The sequence below is a fragment of the Sceloporus occidentalis genome, unplaced genomic scaffold, assembly GCF_023333645.1.
Source record: "Sceloporus occidentalis isolate IW3139 unplaced genomic scaffold, rSceOcc1.0.p SCAF_5, whole genome shotgun sequence".
In the NCBI taxonomy this organism is placed as follows: domain Eukaryota; kingdom Metazoa; phylum Chordata; class Lepidosauria; order Squamata; family Phrynosomatidae; genus Sceloporus; species Sceloporus occidentalis.
In genome coordinates, this window is record NW_028316985.1 from 62,989,055 (window position 1) to 63,006,682 (window position 17,628).

Consider the following 17,628-nt stretch of genomic DNA (forward strand, 5'->3'; position numbering starts at 1 on the left):
AAAAATATTAAAATAAAATAAAATAAAAAATAATAAAATGAAATGAAATGAAAGACAAGGTCCTGGGTGCTTTCCCTGCTGCCTCTCCCTTGCTTCCCAAAGCAGCAGCAGCAGCAGCAGCAGCCCCAGCTGCACACTCCGGAGCCCCTTCCCCAAACCCCTCCTCCTCCCAATCCACCCCTCCGGGTTTTCCAAAGCGCCGGAGAGCCCCAACCCCATTGGCCAAGGCGCCCTGCTCCAGCCAATGGGCTTCGGGGGATGCCAGAGTGGGGGGCGACCCAGAGCTGGTCCAGGGAGCAGTCCTCTGGCGCGGGCTCGGGATGCAGCAGAGCAGAGGAGCCATGCCTCAGCCGCAGCAGGAGCCCAAGCCAGTCCCCAGCTCCTCTTCTTCTTCTTCTTCCTCGTAGCTCCTGCCTGGAGGGCTCTTCTGCTCCACGGTGAGTCCCTGGCTCCTGCTTCTCCTGGAGAAGGAGAAAGAGGAGAAGGCTCCAGGGAGGCAGCCTCAGCCGCCTTCTCCCTCTCGCTGCGTCCGCACTGCGGGGAATAATCCAGTTCCAGCCCACTTTGGAACGGGGGCCAAGGCCAGGGAGTCTTGGGACTGGGGGCTTGGGGGGAGGAGTCCTCCTTGGGCTTCCTGGCCCCCAGAGTCCGGGGAACTGGAAATGTCAGGGGTGTGTGTGTGTGTGCAGAGTCCTCCTTTGGAGGTACACAGTCCTCCTTTGGGGTGAAAAGTCCTCATTTGAGGGTACAGAGTCCTTCTTTGAAGGTGCAAAGTCATGAATTTTTGCAGAGTCCTTATTTGGAAGTAGAAAGTCCTCATTTGGGGGGTACAGAGTCCTCACTGGGAGGTATGGGGTCCATATTGGAGGGGTGTAGAGTCCTCTTTTGGGGATGCAGAGTCCTCCTTTGGAACTACAGAGTTTTTATTGGGGGTGCAGCGTCCTTATTCACATGCTCCCGTTCCCAGAATCCCCCCCCCCCCGGCAGCTAAAACGGTGCCAGCCCGGATCCCCTCTGCAGTCCGGACGCAGCCCCTCCCCCGGGTGACGAGTGGGAGGAGAGAGGGCCGGGGGGGGGCAGCTGTCCGGAGGGAGGGGAAAGAAAGCAAGGATTCCTGCAGGAAATGACCAGCGGCGTCCCGCATTTTCTGGGGACAGCCTCAACCTTGATGTTGCTGGCCACCCCTTCCTTGCCCCTTTTGCTTGGGACTGAGCACCTAAAGGTGACGTTTTTCAATGGGACTGCACCGATCTTGCGTTTTTACGTTTGCAAGACCCCCAAACCCTGAGCTCTTCCTCTGTATGCAATCGGGGCTTCGAGGGCTAGCTACTCGTGGTTTACTCCTAGGTATGTGTTTGGCGACTTGTCTCTGTCATTCCTCTTTCCCTGCCTTTAAAATGCTGGAATTGGGATCCCTCTTCATAAGAGGTGAAGCCTGAGACTAGTGGTCCCCAAACTCTGCCCTTTAAGGGATTTGGGACTTCAGCTCCCAGAATCCCAGAGTATTGGCCAACATGGCTGAGGCTTCTGGGAGCTGGAGTCCAACAAGGGCACAGATTGGGGACCACTGCCTGGCCTCATGGGACAGTCCCTGGTCTCAGTTCTGAAGCATCCCATGCAATGTTTTCTTTCTCGAATCTCAAGGCTCAATGGTCCAGTATAAGGTGGTGCCATGAATTTTAGGCTGCATCCACACTGGAGAAATAACCCAGTTTGGCACCACTTTTAACTCTTTCTGGCTCAAGGCTATGGAATTCTGGGAGTTGGAGTTTGCTCTGCTCCGCTCTGGGCCCCACAACAAACTCCAACTCCCAGAATTCCATAGCCTTGAGCCAGAGCAGTTAAAGCGGTACCAAACCGGGTTATTCCTCCAGTGTGGATGCAACTAGATTGTGGACTGACTTTGCTTGGCAATGCTATGAAAATACTATTGTCAGCCTCATTGAATCCAAGCTGGGGCAGATTGCAAAACCCTGCAAGAGGAAGAAGGAATCTGGCATGTGAAATTCATTTTTTCCCCCTTTTAAATATAGAAAGCCAGGATTTGCTTAGAGACGTCGAAGGAAAGATGGGTATGGTGCAAAACTGTAACCTCTGGATTTTTTTTGGACTTTGCACGGTTGTGTCTTCTGAGCACACAGCTTGCACACACACACACTCACAAGGAGAGGTAGAAGCACCCAGAACGAAACATAGAATTAGGATATATCTGAAGCCATTTATTATATCAAGGTCAGGGCATGGGTATAATTAAAACTCTTGGCACGTAGAAAAAGCGGTATTTATCTCTTAAGCCCTTGGTGAACTGTTAGACTGCAATCAGGCGGCGAAAGGATTGGTAAAGCACACGCAGCCGGAGAGGCATTCTCTCCAGAGTATCTGGCTGTATTTATTATTTTAACTCTCCTAGGAAAGACAACTCCATCTGTCTTTCTCACAGGCCATGGCTATAGATGGGTGTGAGTTTCAGCATGCCTGCCTGAGTTGGACTCCAGATGTGTGAGCTCAGCTGTTGTCTGTCACTTGGGTGACAACTGACTTTTCCCCCTGCAACGCTTTGCTTTCTCCATTATCCTCAGCCCAGCAGTCAAATGTTTTGACTCCCTTCTCTTATTTTGTGGATTGGGAAGCCCCAAGGGAAGGGGGTATGGTTTTGTTTGTCAGGACCTAAGAATCTTCTAAGGTTGAAGGAAGAAATGCTTCACACCCCCTTGTTCTGGAAAATCAGCTTGCATTTAACTTTCCAAGGGTACGGATTCCTCTTGCACTCGGAGAGCCTCTTTGAAGTGTGGCGCACATCCCTCTCCCCTCCTTTTCAAATGACGACAAACTTTTCCATCATGATCTCAAACTTATACAGCAACCATTTATCTTGGCTGACTGGGGTGGAGAGTGTTTCCATCCAGAACCTTAAAGCTGGATGGATGCCTTAAAGGTTTTGTCTGTCACTCTTCCCCCAGCTGGGGGCAAAGGAAAGCAAAATGCAACTTTTTGTGGGTTGTTTTTCTTGGGGGGGGGGGGCTAGTTTAAGTGCCTTTAAATACCAACCATTGGGGAGCTGAAATACAGTGGGGAAGTCTTTATAAGGTCCTAGCTCAATGTTTATGCAAAGGATTAAATGCCAACCCTATATATTTCCCACATCCTAATGTACAAAGGTGACAGAAATAAATGGCTGTCATGCATCTCTCCCCATAGCTTGAGATGTGCTTCAGAATGCTTACCTTTACTTAGTTGTGTTTCTTCCCACACATACTCTTTGCCTGCAGGAATTTTGCATCATGTATCTGGTTTTTCCTCCCAGAATTATGTTCCTTGTCTTTAGCTCTGCTGAAATATTTGGGAGAGAGTTAATGTGGAAGAATGTTACTAACAAGCAGATAGGTTTAACTATGTGCAAAAGGGGGGGAAATAGGCTCATCAGATGCTTAAGTTTAAAGGAAACCATTGCACTAACAAATACTACTTGAAAATAGATACTTCTGCTTGATCCTATGAGTGTTCACTTGGACATAAGCCTCACTGCACTGAAGGGGCTTATATCAGGCCTTAAACCTACTACCTTCTGCACCCTTATTTGGAAATAAATCTCACTGGATGCAAGAAGGCAGACTTCTAAGTCAGTTTGCATATGATCACATTCAAAGTCACATCTTATAATGCTTTTTCTCTTTGTAGTCATGGATATTACACTCAGTCAGACTTAGTTACCTAGGAAAACTTTAACATCAGCTGTGGGGCAGGGAGGGGGAGGAAATCTTACAGGGTTAATAGCTGAGCTATTAAGATTGGAGTCAGATGTGGCTAAAAGCAACAGGAGAGTCTGGATTTCCCTAATATCCTGTGGCATAACTGAAAAGGTAATTGTATTTTTAAAGTTTTTTTTTTTTTAAATACTGTTGCTGTTTAGGACTCTTTTTAAAAAAAACAAAACCCCATAGACAGCACAAATGGGCCAGAATTCCTCCAATACAAAGTAGCAAATTGTGCTTGGAGTATAAGCCTTGATTTAAACTTCGTGAAGTGCACAGATTTCCATACAGAAATAGAAGTAATCTGAGTATTTCTCTTTAAATGGTAGAATGTGGAGAAATCTTTTTAAAAGAAAAGAAAACTAGCATGCCATCTTGTATCTTTCAGAAATAGTTATTCTAGATTATATCCAGGATATACAGCTTTGACAAAATATTGCTTGTTAGAGATAATGAAATATTTTGTTCTTGCTTCTTGGCTGTGGCATGGATAGTAAAGGAATATTTTGGTGAACTTTGTACTCTTCTGTTAGGTCTGTCTCCCCCTGTTGTCCTAGAAAATACATTAGTTTTATGTGTGTTGGCTCAGCACATTGGAATCTCTCTTGCCTGCTCTACAGGAAACAGAGCCCTATAAGGGATAGTTGGAGTGATATTTAATATGATCACTAGACATCAGCTTGTAATACTTCTTTTGAGGAGCAGTCAATTTGCTTAATTGGCAGACCAAATTGTGTCTCATTTTTCCAACTGTTGTATGGTCATGAGTAAGTTTTATTCACAGACATAAAATTGACATATCCATGAATAAGAACCATAGACATGAGGAAGGGCTATAGTTCAGGATCAGAGCATGTGCTTTATATGTAAAACATTTTCAGCTTCAGTTTCTGCATCTTGTAAGGGTGGGAAACAGGTGGTATAAAGGTGCTACAAAGGCAATGCAAGTTAATATATGTAATAGTGAGCTACTAGTTAAGTGGTCCTTTTGCTAGAAGGCATCATTCTATGTTCCTAGAGTATGCTTTTGTCCAGTTACATGACCAAAACCTCTATGACCCTATATTTAAATTATGAATTGAACTTTTCTGCTCTACTGGCCAGTTTATAACTCAACTAAATTATGTAGAACATTTTCATGCCTAATATGATCTTGAACTATATCTTCTGGTTTATTAACCAATACACTATGAACATCTTTACAGAGATAGAAGAAAAAAACTTGGATTGTGTGTGTAGTGTGTCATTTCTCCCTTTAAGCAAGTTGTATTTAAACCAGGAAACTGGTTACTAGCTTCAGAATAAGCCATGATTCTAAACCATGATTTAGGATCTTAGCTTCTTCTGGAGATTAGAACCAATTGAATCCAATGTGTAACTAGTTAGTTTGAGATCTCCTGGTTTAAGTGGGATTTGCATGAAGGGAAGAGTGAAGGTCCTTTATGAATGGACAAAAGGTCCATTCATATGGCCATGTGAAGATAGCCAAGACAGTTACTCAGCTCAAATCAAGATGTGTGGCATGCATTACCTTTACCCGCACTAACTAGACACAAACTTTTTAGATTTTATGCTTGGGTGTAAGCTTATTTGTACTCTCATTTTTAAGTCCAACTGACATATCATTCCTTATTACTCTCCCCTTTCAGCAGCTGAAATGTTCTCCAGTGTTTTGTGATATTACAACAGCTAAGCTAATGAAAATGAAGGGGCTATTGCCAGTGGTAGAATTATGTAAGATTGTTCAATATGTATTTGTGACATTAGTACAAGATATGAACACAGTGTCACCATCACCATTCTAAATATACAGATCAGCACCTTTTACTTGCTTTAGGCAGTAACAGGAGCAGGAGAAAAGTAATGTTAGATTCTTCTTACTTTCCCATTCAGATGAAGAATGGTGAGAAGCAACATGTTTTACAACTTATAGCACACTGATGTCATGACACTTCTGGCAACATTACGCAGATAGACCAATCAGATCACTTTCCTCCTTGCCAAGATGACAGTTTCTCCAAATGCAGTTTCCTTAGTTCTGGGTCGATTGTCAAAGGGTATTTCCAGTTCTTGAGAAAAATTTCTCAAGGGCTATGTAATAATTCTGTCTTTGCCATTATATTGTGTTCATGTTTAGACTTTGCTCTAAATGAATTAATCTTCTTGTTAGCGTCGCTTTAGGAACATGGTAAAGCAACCCAGTGTGTGTTCATTAAAGCTTTCCCCCTTACTATCACTTCTCTGCAGAATGAATTTCCACAATATGCACAATAATTAAGATGCCAAGAGGGATGTGTGAGCCAACATAAACATTTAATATTTCTTTAAAAAACAAAGAAGGCAACCGACCCCAAAGCTGCTGTCATTTACCTCTTCTTGGAATAGTGCCTAGAAGATCAGTTTGCTGCTTCCTTCTCATTTGTTCTTTCTTTCCTACCTTTTGGAGAAACACCATGGGCTACAAGTCATCACAGACTTAAATACACTACAACTGATTGACGTAATTGAGTTTAGGAGCAGGTAATTGTTGGATTATCATCATAATTTGGAGTTTTGATAAGCAAAAACATGAGGATATACAGTTAACTTATTGAAGGGGTGGGCAAAGTGTGACCTTCAGGCTGCATGAGACCTCCCTGTGCCTTTTTTGTAGGCCCGCGGTGACTCAGATTCTCTGCATATTTTTTTTAGGATACAAATTGACAGTGTCAGCTACATTTAATGAAAACACATTGTAGTCAATGGGATAGTCAATATCATGGTCACCATCCCATTCAGAAGTCAGTTTAAATACATTTAAGCTGATTTATACAGAAATATAAATTTTATAATAAGGAGGTATGTGTGAGGAAATGTTTCTTGTTAATAAATTGGGTTAATTTTATTAATAATTGAAATAATTAAAAGATAAAATAAGTAGTCTATTTTTATGTTATCTATTTTTTCATTTTTTTAAAAAAGACTCCACTGAGTCTTTTCCCCTTAGGCCATGCTTTTTGGGCCTGTTGCACTCAAGTGCTTGAGCAACCTGAAAAGTGGCCCATGGTCCTATAAGTATTACTAACCCATGGCGTATCTCCCTTGAGCCTGTTCTAAGATGACCATGAGGGTCTTTTGAAAGCCATACACTCCTCTCTCCAAGCTCTGATAAAATTGAATCCCTTCTCTTGCAAGCAATTATTATTGACCTCCACTGGAAGCCTGTGGACTGACCAAGGGGAAGGGTTGCCTCCTTCCACTGTATGTGGGGGAGTTACTTCCATCCTGTGTAGTCCATTTGATAGTAGGAAAAAAAGGAGAGCTGTATGGTGTTAAATGACTGAACAGTGAATCTTGACGTCCCTGGTTTGGTTCACATCTCTGTTATGAGTTTAGAATCATAGAGTTGGAAGAGACCACAAGGGCCATCCAATCCAATCCCCTGCCCTGCAGAAAATCAAAATCGAATTCTTTCCATCTTTGCCTACTCCCCTTTTATGCTATGGGGAATGATAAAAGCCACTTGATGACCTTGAACAAGTCACCCTCTCCCAGCCTTGGAGGAAGGCAAAGGTAATGGCAACCCCCCTCTGAACAAATCTTGCCAAGAAAAGCCCATGATATGTTCACCTTAGAGTAACCGTGAGTTGGAAATGACTTGGAAAATACACAACAACAACAACAACAACAACAAAGAATGAGTATGCAAAGGGATCTTGTAGCACCTTTGAGACTGACTGAGAGAAAGAATTTGGTAGCATGGCTTTCGTAGACATGGGGGTGAAACAGACAGGCAGGAAAAAGTGGCTTGAAGCTGCCTTTTCCAAAGCTGCATTGAAACCGCACCAACCACACCTACCTGTTCCCAAGCCAACTGGAGTGGGCATGTCATGACACATGGTGTGGCTTCAAGCTGTGCTTCTAGGTACTTTTTTTTTTTTACTGTTCCCCTCACCACTGGTGACTGCCATCCCATTGGATGGCCATCCCTGTGAACCTGCACGCATTTGCATGTATAACACCTCACAGGGACATGACATCAGAACAGAAGTGTGCCCATGCAGATACTGGCAAGGTACAATCATGTCCCCCATCACACCATGCCACCTCTTTGTCTGTTTTGTTGTATTCATCTCCATGAGAGGTGTCATGGTTTTTCTTTTGGGCATTGTCACCCTCACAGCTTGGGTACAGCAGCTCTGCCCCTTTTAAATGTGGTCCTGCAATGGGGTGTTTACATGCATAGTTAGGGTTGAGGTTTGGAAAGAGCGCTCCTTTGGAGCCAGCCTGGTGTCAGTGCATTTATATGTACATGCGAAGGTGCGCACTTTCCGAGAAGACGCGGGAAAATCAAGCTCCTTTTTAGTCCGACTTTTCTTCCCATAGTGTGGCTTGGGTACACTTTTTGGCCAGCTTCAAGGCGTACGTCATTTATGTCTTGCCTCGAAGTCAGATGGAAACCTACTTATTATGACTGTCTGTTTCTCCTCTTGGTCTTTCTCAGATTTATGGAAGAGTAGACCAAGTCTATGAAAGCTTATGCTACCAGCTTCTTTCTCTCAGTTTGAAAAGGTTCTACAAGATCCCGTTGCATACTGGTATTCCAGACTAACACAGCTGTGTTTTTGAGTAAAGAGTGATTTAACTTACAAGGTTATTGTAATAATTACAATAAGAGGTGTCTGAAGCACTTGCAACATTTTCAACACTGAAAAGTACTATGCAGATATAAAACACTGTTATTAAGAATGAGAGTGTATGCTCCAGAGAACAGGTTACAGACCTGTTCACTGATGGACTAGATCAAAAAAGTGGCACTCCCAGGGCAAAAAATAACCAAAAAAACAGTGTAAGAAATACTTGGAGGACTCTTCTGAGCTTACAGTCACTGTGCCAGCATTGGGCTTCTGAAAGAATGTTTCTGCTGATGTGGAGTGGGGTGCTTTCTGGATTTGGAGCAGTACAGATGTCTAACGTAATGCAAGAAGCCTGGATGAAGTCTTTATGATCCATCAGTTTGCTATGCATGGTCTAAGATACACTGCCTAGTGTATGAAAGCTTTGTGTTTCTGCTTTTTAACTCTTCTTTGGATTTTTGCTGCCTTTTGCTTACTCTCTAGGTCAGGTTGTCTGGTGAATGATTGTTTGACTATGCACTTCAGAAAGAAATTCAAGCATATCTACAAGAACATTATGTGCTGAAGTTTCAACCAGCTGTCCTTTTTAGAATATCAGCTGAGGGTCCCTTATCTCACAATTGTTGTCTTTGAGCTCAGTAACAATTCTGTTTGAACTATTGCCAGTTTTGTGCAATATTGGCAACATAAACCACCTGTACACATGCACACAAAAGCATTTTAAGTGCATTTCAAGAATGGAACTGTGCTTGTATTTAGTTTAAATAGGGATACTTGCTTTCCTCTGGCTGTTGTGCATTTTGTAAACAGCTTTCCCTTTAGATTCATTGCTTTTAAAATATCACAGCGAATACGGTTGAAGTGACTCGGTTGTTGAAGCAAAGGATACCAGCTTGCCCATATCTTCAAACATGACTGGCTGTCAAACAAAAGTAAAGCAGAGGGTGGATAATGCTAATTACAAGTGGAGGATAGAAAGACACATCCAGCTTATTTTAACCCACTTCTTTCCTGCAGTGCCTCCCCCCAGCATCTTTAAGCTTATTTCCAGCTTCAGACTAGCAGAAGCACTTGCCATAATTTCCAAAATAAATCTTGGAGAACAGGTGAGCTGCCAAAGGACTGGAGATGAGCAAAGATCAGCAGAGACTTTGGCAATGAATCCAGATTGGAAGTCAAGATTGTTAAGATTTCCTTTTTCTTTCTTTTAATGTTTTCCTTTCTTTTTCTTCTTTGGTTGTATATTATTTGGATTATAAACTAGACTGTACTAAAAACTAATAAAAATTAATCTTAGAAAAGAAAGAAAGATAAGGGTCATATAATTTGGCTCATCGTTCCAGGAATTTTATCTCTAATCCTCAGGCTGTATACATTTGTAAGTGCCTCTTAATTGGAAAAGCAGACACTGAAGTTATATCTGGTGGATCTCGCCCATGGATTGTATCAATGTCAAAATGGACTATAGTAATTTGTTGACTGGTTGAGTGGTCCACTTTTTCCCCCACATGTAATAGGTCCTTGAAAACTTTGAATAATTTCCTCACTGTCACAGAATAAGCCTTCAGAAGGGTTCTAACCATGTTCAGTCAGTCTTGCCCTGCATTTCAGCTAGATCAATCAATTTCTTGTCCTACCTGTTTCATCATCCTGTTTCCTTGTAAATTGTGAGGCTTGTTGTGCTCTGCTTAGTGGAGGAGGGCACTTAGGAGCAACTGTGGCATCCATATGGGATATTTTCAGAAGTCAACCAAAGCCATGAAAGAATGGCCTGAGAAGGAGAACTTGCAAAACTGTCAGGAAACCATGCAGATCTATTAGTCTTCTGGGAGAAACCATCTTAATTGGTACTTCCCCAGCCATCCCACCCACCACCCACCCACCTGGAGGCCCTAGGTCTTGAAAAGCCAAACCCCCACCTGGTAGTGATCTGTACAAAGCAACTGAAAGCTTCCTCCACAGTCAGCCCCACTGTGAAAAAAACCAGATGTAAATGCAGAATGTGTAGTGCCATATGCCAATTGGAACACACCCATAGCTGCCTTAGAAACCATGGAATTTTAGCTGTTCGCTACAGAACAGCATCACCATGCTTGTTGAACTTCACCAGCACAAGAAGTTAGGGAAACACTAGTACTTTGTCTTTAATAGGTCAGGAAGGAAGATGCTTAAGCAGTGGAATAGACATTTAGGCCTGTTACAGACTGCTAAAATAAAGCTGCTTCGGGTCTCTTTAGAGATATGCTATTTAAATGATGCGTGGGTCCTAAGAATCCGGAAGCTGCACCAAAGCTGCACTCCAGTGCTTAGAAATGGAGTGTGGCTTTGGCGCGACCTCTGGACTCTTAGGACCCATGCATCATTTAAATAGCATATCACCAAAGAGACCCGAAGCAGCTTTATTTTGGCAGTCTGTATCAGGCCTTAGTTTACAGAAACCTATATGGTCCTGAACACCCTTCAGATTGGAAAAGTGACTTGACAAATCAAGTTTTGTGATCTAGCAGGAAATCATAATTGGAATCCAAACAAGATGTAAAGGAGAATTCATGCTTTATAAGACATGACTTGTGCTATCTGGTTTGGCATGTTGTTTGACGACAAACCATTGGGACTAGCGTGCAGATGGAAATAGAAAATTGTGTTAAAACTGCTTCAAACAATAGTTGTTCTGAGTTTAGATGCTCATCTCTGCAGTGTGGTTAGTGCAGATCATGGCTTGGTGTGATTTCATTTTTGTTTTTTATGTAGTGCTATTAGTTTAACAGAGCTACATAGGCCAAAATGCACAAGTAACTTTCTGAAAGAGTCTACACTCTACATCAGAGAATGAGATGAGAAAGATGGAAAGAAGAAAGGAGGGATGTCTATTTGCAAAGCAATGTAAAGTTTTTTATTGATTACAGTGAAGGTGTATCCTTTACATATCCACCTACTCACAACATACAACTAAATCAGAGAGCACAACTAATCCAGATCTCTGACTTTATGTGTTGAGTAGTTCCATTTAAGTGTACATACCCTTAGTTTGATTAGAGAGCTGGCCTGGTGTAGTGGTTTGAGTGCTGGAAAAGGGCTCTGGGGACCAAGAGTCACATCCCCCTCAGGCATGGAAACAGGTGACCTTGAGTAAATAACACACACTCTTGGCCTCAGAGGTAGCCAATGGCAAACCCCCTTTGAACAAATCAGGCCAAGAAAATGCCATGATATGTTTGGCTTAGGGTTACCTTAAGTTGTAAATGACTTGAACGCATACAACCATGAGCTTAAATTAGAACAGGGGTGAATCATTCTAGTAGTCCAGCTTTCTGCTTTGTGGTGGGACAGAATAAAGTCCCAGAATAGAAGGGCTAGATAACTGGGGCACAATCAGTGACCTCCTGTCTGGCATTTGTGATCTGCAGCACAAGATATCTTAAGCAACCTTGTTAGTTTCCCTCCTTAGTTGAATGAGAGCTTTGTGGTAATACTGGCTCTTATCCATTTCAAACATTTATTTTGTCCCAACTAGTTATAGTTAGTGTTTATTAACAGTGGTCTAAAAATCTACATGACTAGAACATCATCATTTGCTTCTGGCAGATTTCCCATAAGGTAAATCATGGTCCATTAATGTTCCAATGAGGCTGTTGAGTGCTTTTCGATTCCTAAAATTCTCACAGCTAATGTAGGTTTACTTGGAACTTTGTTTTATATGGCCAGGCACTTTTTATTATGATGATCAAGAGTTCATGTTCAGGATCACTGAACACTGATTAGTTATGCTTTTTTTCTTAAGAGATCCTGCTCTTCCTTTGTAAAATTTAAAACACTTGGTATACTACAAGGAAACTATTAGAGAAAGAGTAACTGACACACATCTGAACTGTTTGGCCTCTGGCTTATATTATATGGTTTAGAATGAATAATTAATGTGTCTGTATCTGTTTATAATATACATATTCTACTTATGTAGAATTTAAGTTGAGCTTGAAATTCATCATATGTTTTCAAAGATACTTCCTGAAACATACAAGAGAACATAGGAATTTTGGAATGCTTTCTATCACTTTGTTAGTCTGTTTATCATAGGGGTAACTTTGTTCAAGGCACAAAGAGAAGCTCTTGAGTAATAAATATAGTTTTAACTTCTGGCTGATTGTTGGAGTGATTTAGATCTTGTTTCTTATGAATACAGAAGAAAGGAATAATAGAGTGCACATTTGTTTATTTTAGTAAAATGTAACCCTATAAATTCCTTTGTGCTCTTTCTATAAGTCTAGACAGTTTGGGCAAAAAGCCAACAAAATGTCCTTGCTCACTGCCCAGTGTGCTCGAAAGAACAAGACAACTGTCCGCCTACTCGAGAAATAAATTCTCCCTTTATTTACAAAAGAAACTAAATCAGAAGCTGCTTTGCTCAGGAGAGCAAAGTCCTAAGTAGCAAGAAGGCCAGATCTCAATAGGTTTCTGTTGTGCTTTCAAAAGGCCTCTTCTTGACTTATGGTTTTCTTAGAGGAGGGAGCTTTCTGCAGCTGAAACCACTGTTGCCATGGACCGACAGACTACTCTAATGCTGGGCAGTCAAGAAAATAATCTTATAGAACCAGCCTAAAGAAGTGGATGTAACAGCTATAATGTGTGAACCCTGGAATGGGGGAGTAGGAGGTTTAAGACTACACTGGGAGAGACAATGTACCAAATGACCAAGCACTAAGAATAGTTATAATGGAGTTCTCCCAGGTGTAACAAAGGCTGCCTGTAGTCTGTGTTATGCGCACTTAATTATAAGAGAGCCAACATGGTGTAGTGGTTTGAGTGTTGGACTATGCATGATTCTGGAGACCAGGGTTCAAATCCTCACTCAGTTATGGCAATCCACTGGGTGATTTTAGGCAATTCACTTATGTCTGCATTCACTCCAAATAATAAGTTGGAATTCCACAGATTCCTGGTTTGTCATTCACATCCAAGCATGTTAATGCATGTTGGTCAATTGCTCCCTCTTTTCTCCAGCCAGGAGTAGCCAGGAACTACTTGGGAGAAAAAAAAAGGGTAAGTGTTGTATCAGAATTAGAAATTGGTTTGGTGCTCCCCTAAAAAATAGAGTTTGACATTGGTTTACAATTTCTAGAGTGGTTGGGGAGAAATGAGACAGGATTTGGCTTCAGATATGCCACTGAAGTCTTTCCACCCAGTGAGATCTGGTTTACTGTAGCACCTTTCATTTTTGGGAGAATCCAAGTAGATGCATGATTAGCATGATTGCATATAAGTGACAAGTCAAGATTCTCCAGAATTCTGGTTTATTTAAATGAATGCAGGTGACTTGCTTTCTGTGGTACGTAGGCACATTGCGCTTGAGTGCCAATTCAGTGGCTCTTTGTATCAAACCCTTGTTTGTTGTTTTCTTTCCTTTTAAGACCATTAGAGGAATTTGTTGGTACAGTCCAAAGACTGTTAAATGCATGCAGTTGTTTTTTATATTTGTGAGTCCTTGGCACAATTTGCTTTTTCTGAATTCAGGCAATGATGTGATCTCCTACCTCTTGACCAAATAGAACTCTGCAGTAAGAGCTTGAAGTATAATCTATGCAAAATCATTTTGATGTGTTCTGCTGTTCCATTTAGGTAATAATAATAATAATAATAATAATAATAATAATAATAATAATTTATTTATATTTAGTGCTAGCAGATTATTTTCAGTACTTTTGCACTGTTCCAGGACTGTAATGGTATCCTTCTGACAGAAGTGAGGTATGTGTGGTCTCATGTTTGTTGGACTGTATTTCCCATGATCCCATACCATTAGCTGTACTGGCTAGGGCTGATGAGAGTTATCCAACTCTTAAGCCAGATGAGAGTTGTCCAACAACATGTGGAGGGGTGCATTTTGGGATTCCTCCTTGAAATTTTAACTGGTCATCAATAATAACATAAGTGTTAATTTACACTTTTAGAGTTAGTCTTTAGAATTACTTGATGCTTGTATTCTAAGTTAAGAAGGATCAGCCAAGACTATCTAGCGTAATTTTGAAATCCCACCCTTTGAAGGATGCAAGCTGCATTCTCATGCTTCCATTCTTTGACCTCAATGAAAATGATACATTATTCTGAAATGATAGGGCATAGAATGTCTTACTTCTAAGTAGGCAGTGACAAATGACTACTGATATTTAACTGCAGAATCTCAAAGGTTAACCTGAATGAAACCTTTTGGTCTAGTTTAAAAGTCATATTGGCTATATGCAAAGTGCTTTCTAATGCTTGCTTTGGATGTCTGCCTAGATAATTTGTCCAAGTCCAGGAAATGAGCGAGCAGCAGCAGCACATGGACACCAATCCTGAGAGTGTGAAAAGGTGGCTACATTTCTCCTGTGAATCTGCATTGTCTTTTAGTGAGAATCAAACTGCCTATTGTAGCTAGATCTCAAGAGAAGCTACTTTTCTGTTGCTAATGGCGCTGAAATTGTATTACCTGTCTTGTATTGCTCTTTGTCTCCAGTCCTCACATGGCCAAGACTGGGGGTGGCCTCTGCCTGCTTTGAAATTCCTCAGTGTTCCCTTTCTTTCTCTGGTTTGGGCAAGTGATGGGTAATGGGGTGGAAGCACTGCTTCCATGCCCACCATGCCAAGAGGGACGTCTCACCTCTGCCTCTTGTCACTGTCTTTGCATTGGGTTCCTATACCGGCACTGAGCCATGTATAAGTTGACCCAGGTTTTTGGGGTCAATTTGTTTATCAGTCTGTCCCTCCTCCTCCCTGATTTATACTCAAGTGTAAATCTAAGAGCAGGAACTACATTTATCTTATAAGTTGCAAGGTTAGATATAAATGCTTTCAATAAATAAACTGTAAGTATATACATAATCTAAAATGGCTGCAGTTCTGCATCTTTAATTCCCTGATCCTTCTGTTGCTCAAAGTCATACTGTGCTGCGATGGTGTAGTGATGCATAGTGCATTGTGTATTATAATCCCCCTATTTATCAAGTAAACATAACTCTAGAAAATATGGAGAGCATAAATGACATGAATTCTGTGCATTTAAACTCCCAATTTTGGAACTCTGGCCCATAACAGTATGAGATCAGGGCTTTATGACTAGAATCTTTAATGTTCTCTCACTCAGTTTGTTCACATCTTTCTCAAAGCAGATTTAGCTAATGGTGATGATAAATTAATCTTCTGAAAGATTTCTGTCTCCATACCATTGCCTGGCTGCCCTTTCTAGCCGCATAGGTTTTTCCATAAATGGAAAACTTGTTCTGATTTTTTTAAAAGGTCTTCTCTGAATAGTTAATCCTAGGGAAGTGTCTGCTGAACAGCTACAAAAAACCTCAGTGTTGCTACAAGTCTTGCTGGATACTGGTACATGTGTACTTCTTGGCAATATGTGGAGGTACTTAATTGGCATCTGTGCTCAAATCACTGACTCCGATTATACAGCAATGCTATTTTTTAAAAAATCCACATTAACTCTGAGTTTGTTTTCCCACCCTCATACAAGTCTCCCTATTCATCAGAAGTGACCTTCCCCACCAGTTACAGTTGAAAAAACAAGTAGCCCTAAACATAGGAATCCTAACTGATTCCCCCCCCCCCCTTCATTCTGTTTGAAAAATAACCTTGCTCCATTGGTTAATTTGAATTTGGAATAAAAATGATTTGTCAAAGGTTTCTCTCCATAACTTGAAATAGTCAGTTGCAGACCATGTTACATGCAATATTTCATAAACTATATAAGTAGTTGAGATAGTGGCTTTTGAAGACTTGTTTGCCAGTTTCTAAGATACTTCCATTGCTAAATTAAACCTGAATGGAATTTGCCTGTAGTAAGAAGAATTGTCTGTTGATCTGAAAAAAACAGGAGGGATTGATGTTGCCTTGTGATTAAAAGATTTTTTTTCTTCTTGGCTTTTGGATCACACTCACCCATTAAATGTTATGCTGGCCTTAGAGGCTGTTAATCATGACAATAAAATCTCTGTATATTTTCTGTACATTTCTTTTCAAAAGCAGGGGTAGAAATGCCAAGAAAATCCTATGATAATTTTGCCTTAGGTTCACCATAAGTCACCGTAATGACATGAGGGCACACAATAAGAGCAACAACATGTATCCTTCTAAGCCCTCTTCATACTAACAACTATGGGAAAGAGCTTTGGAACTACAGTAGACCCTTGTTCTACACTGGGTTTGGTTCCAAGATCCCCCTGGATAACAAAATCTGTGTATGCTCAAGTCCCATTAAATACATAGCAAAATGGTGTCTCTTACTGTATATAAAATGGGAAAATCAAGGTTTGATATTTGAAATTTATACTTTTTTTGAACATTTTCAAACTGCGGATGCTTGAATCCGTGTGTAAAAAAATCCGTGTATAAGAAGGGTTGACTGTAATCTGAAGTTTCTGTTGTAAAGAGTGCATAAGACGTGGTGGAGAAAGTTGGAAAGATTAGAAGTGGAGGACAGTGCTATCTGAAGATTCTGCAAAATTCAGTGAATGAGGCATGTCAAACACATGCTTAAGAGCCTCATCTGGAACAATTATGTATGCTGTTGGGTTAGAAGTCTAATCATCCCCACCCCAGCCAGCATAATCAATGCTGGGAAGGATGATGAGAATTGTAGTCCAGAGTCTGGAGGAGCATACCGTCCAAGTTTTAAAAATCTGGTGTTGGTATATATCATTAGGACATGCACTCCCTTTGAGGCTATTGAAAAAAAAATCCCTCTTAAGAACTTCTTTCATTTAATCTTTTTTTTTAATTTATTGTTTCTGTTTAACACTTAGAGCAGGACTTGGCAATGGTAGCAGATGCAGCAATTGAAGCAGATGCAGCACATAATTTTCAGTGTCTGGAACTCTCTACAGGCCACAGAGGCCACTTTCCGTAGTTGGTTGATGGTTCTGCCTTAACTGTATTCCCTCCTCCTTACACTTGATGTTCATTTCCACAATTGGCTCCTGGATGAAGAATCACAGCCATCTTGGTCTTTCTGAGTCAATCCAGGGAGCATCTAGCCCAGTTGGATGTGTCTCTCTCTAGGGAGAGAGTTCTCAGAATTGCCAAAGGGATGGAGATACCCTATAGGTAGGCTTGACTGTGTTTCCTGATTTTTGGCAGTCAGTGTGTTTCTCAAAGCCCCCTTGTAGAGGCACGTAGAGATTCATTTAAATGGAGCCAGGCACAGGCCATCTGAGAGTCAGGAATGCATACGTTTCATGCTGTGCTATTTATTTTTGTTGCATATGGACAGATGGATAAAC

The 17,628-nt window shown here is 41.3% G+C and overlaps 1 protein-coding gene across 2 annotated transcripts in view; it reads left to right on the forward strand.

Moving 5' to 3' along the window:
* Positions 1-357: 357 nt before the first annotated feature.
* Positions 358-17,628, forward strand: part of PRICKLE1 (prickle planar cell polarity protein 1) — an 84,984-nt gene continuing 67,713 nt past the window's right edge. The window contains exon 1 of one of the 2 annotated variants that reach the window (XM_089524268.1): positions 358-437. The gene's annotated coding sequence lies outside the window, so the exon portion shown is untranslated. The remainder of the gene's footprint in view (positions 438-17,628) is intronic. The other variant, XM_089524272.1, reaches the window with a different exon arrangement.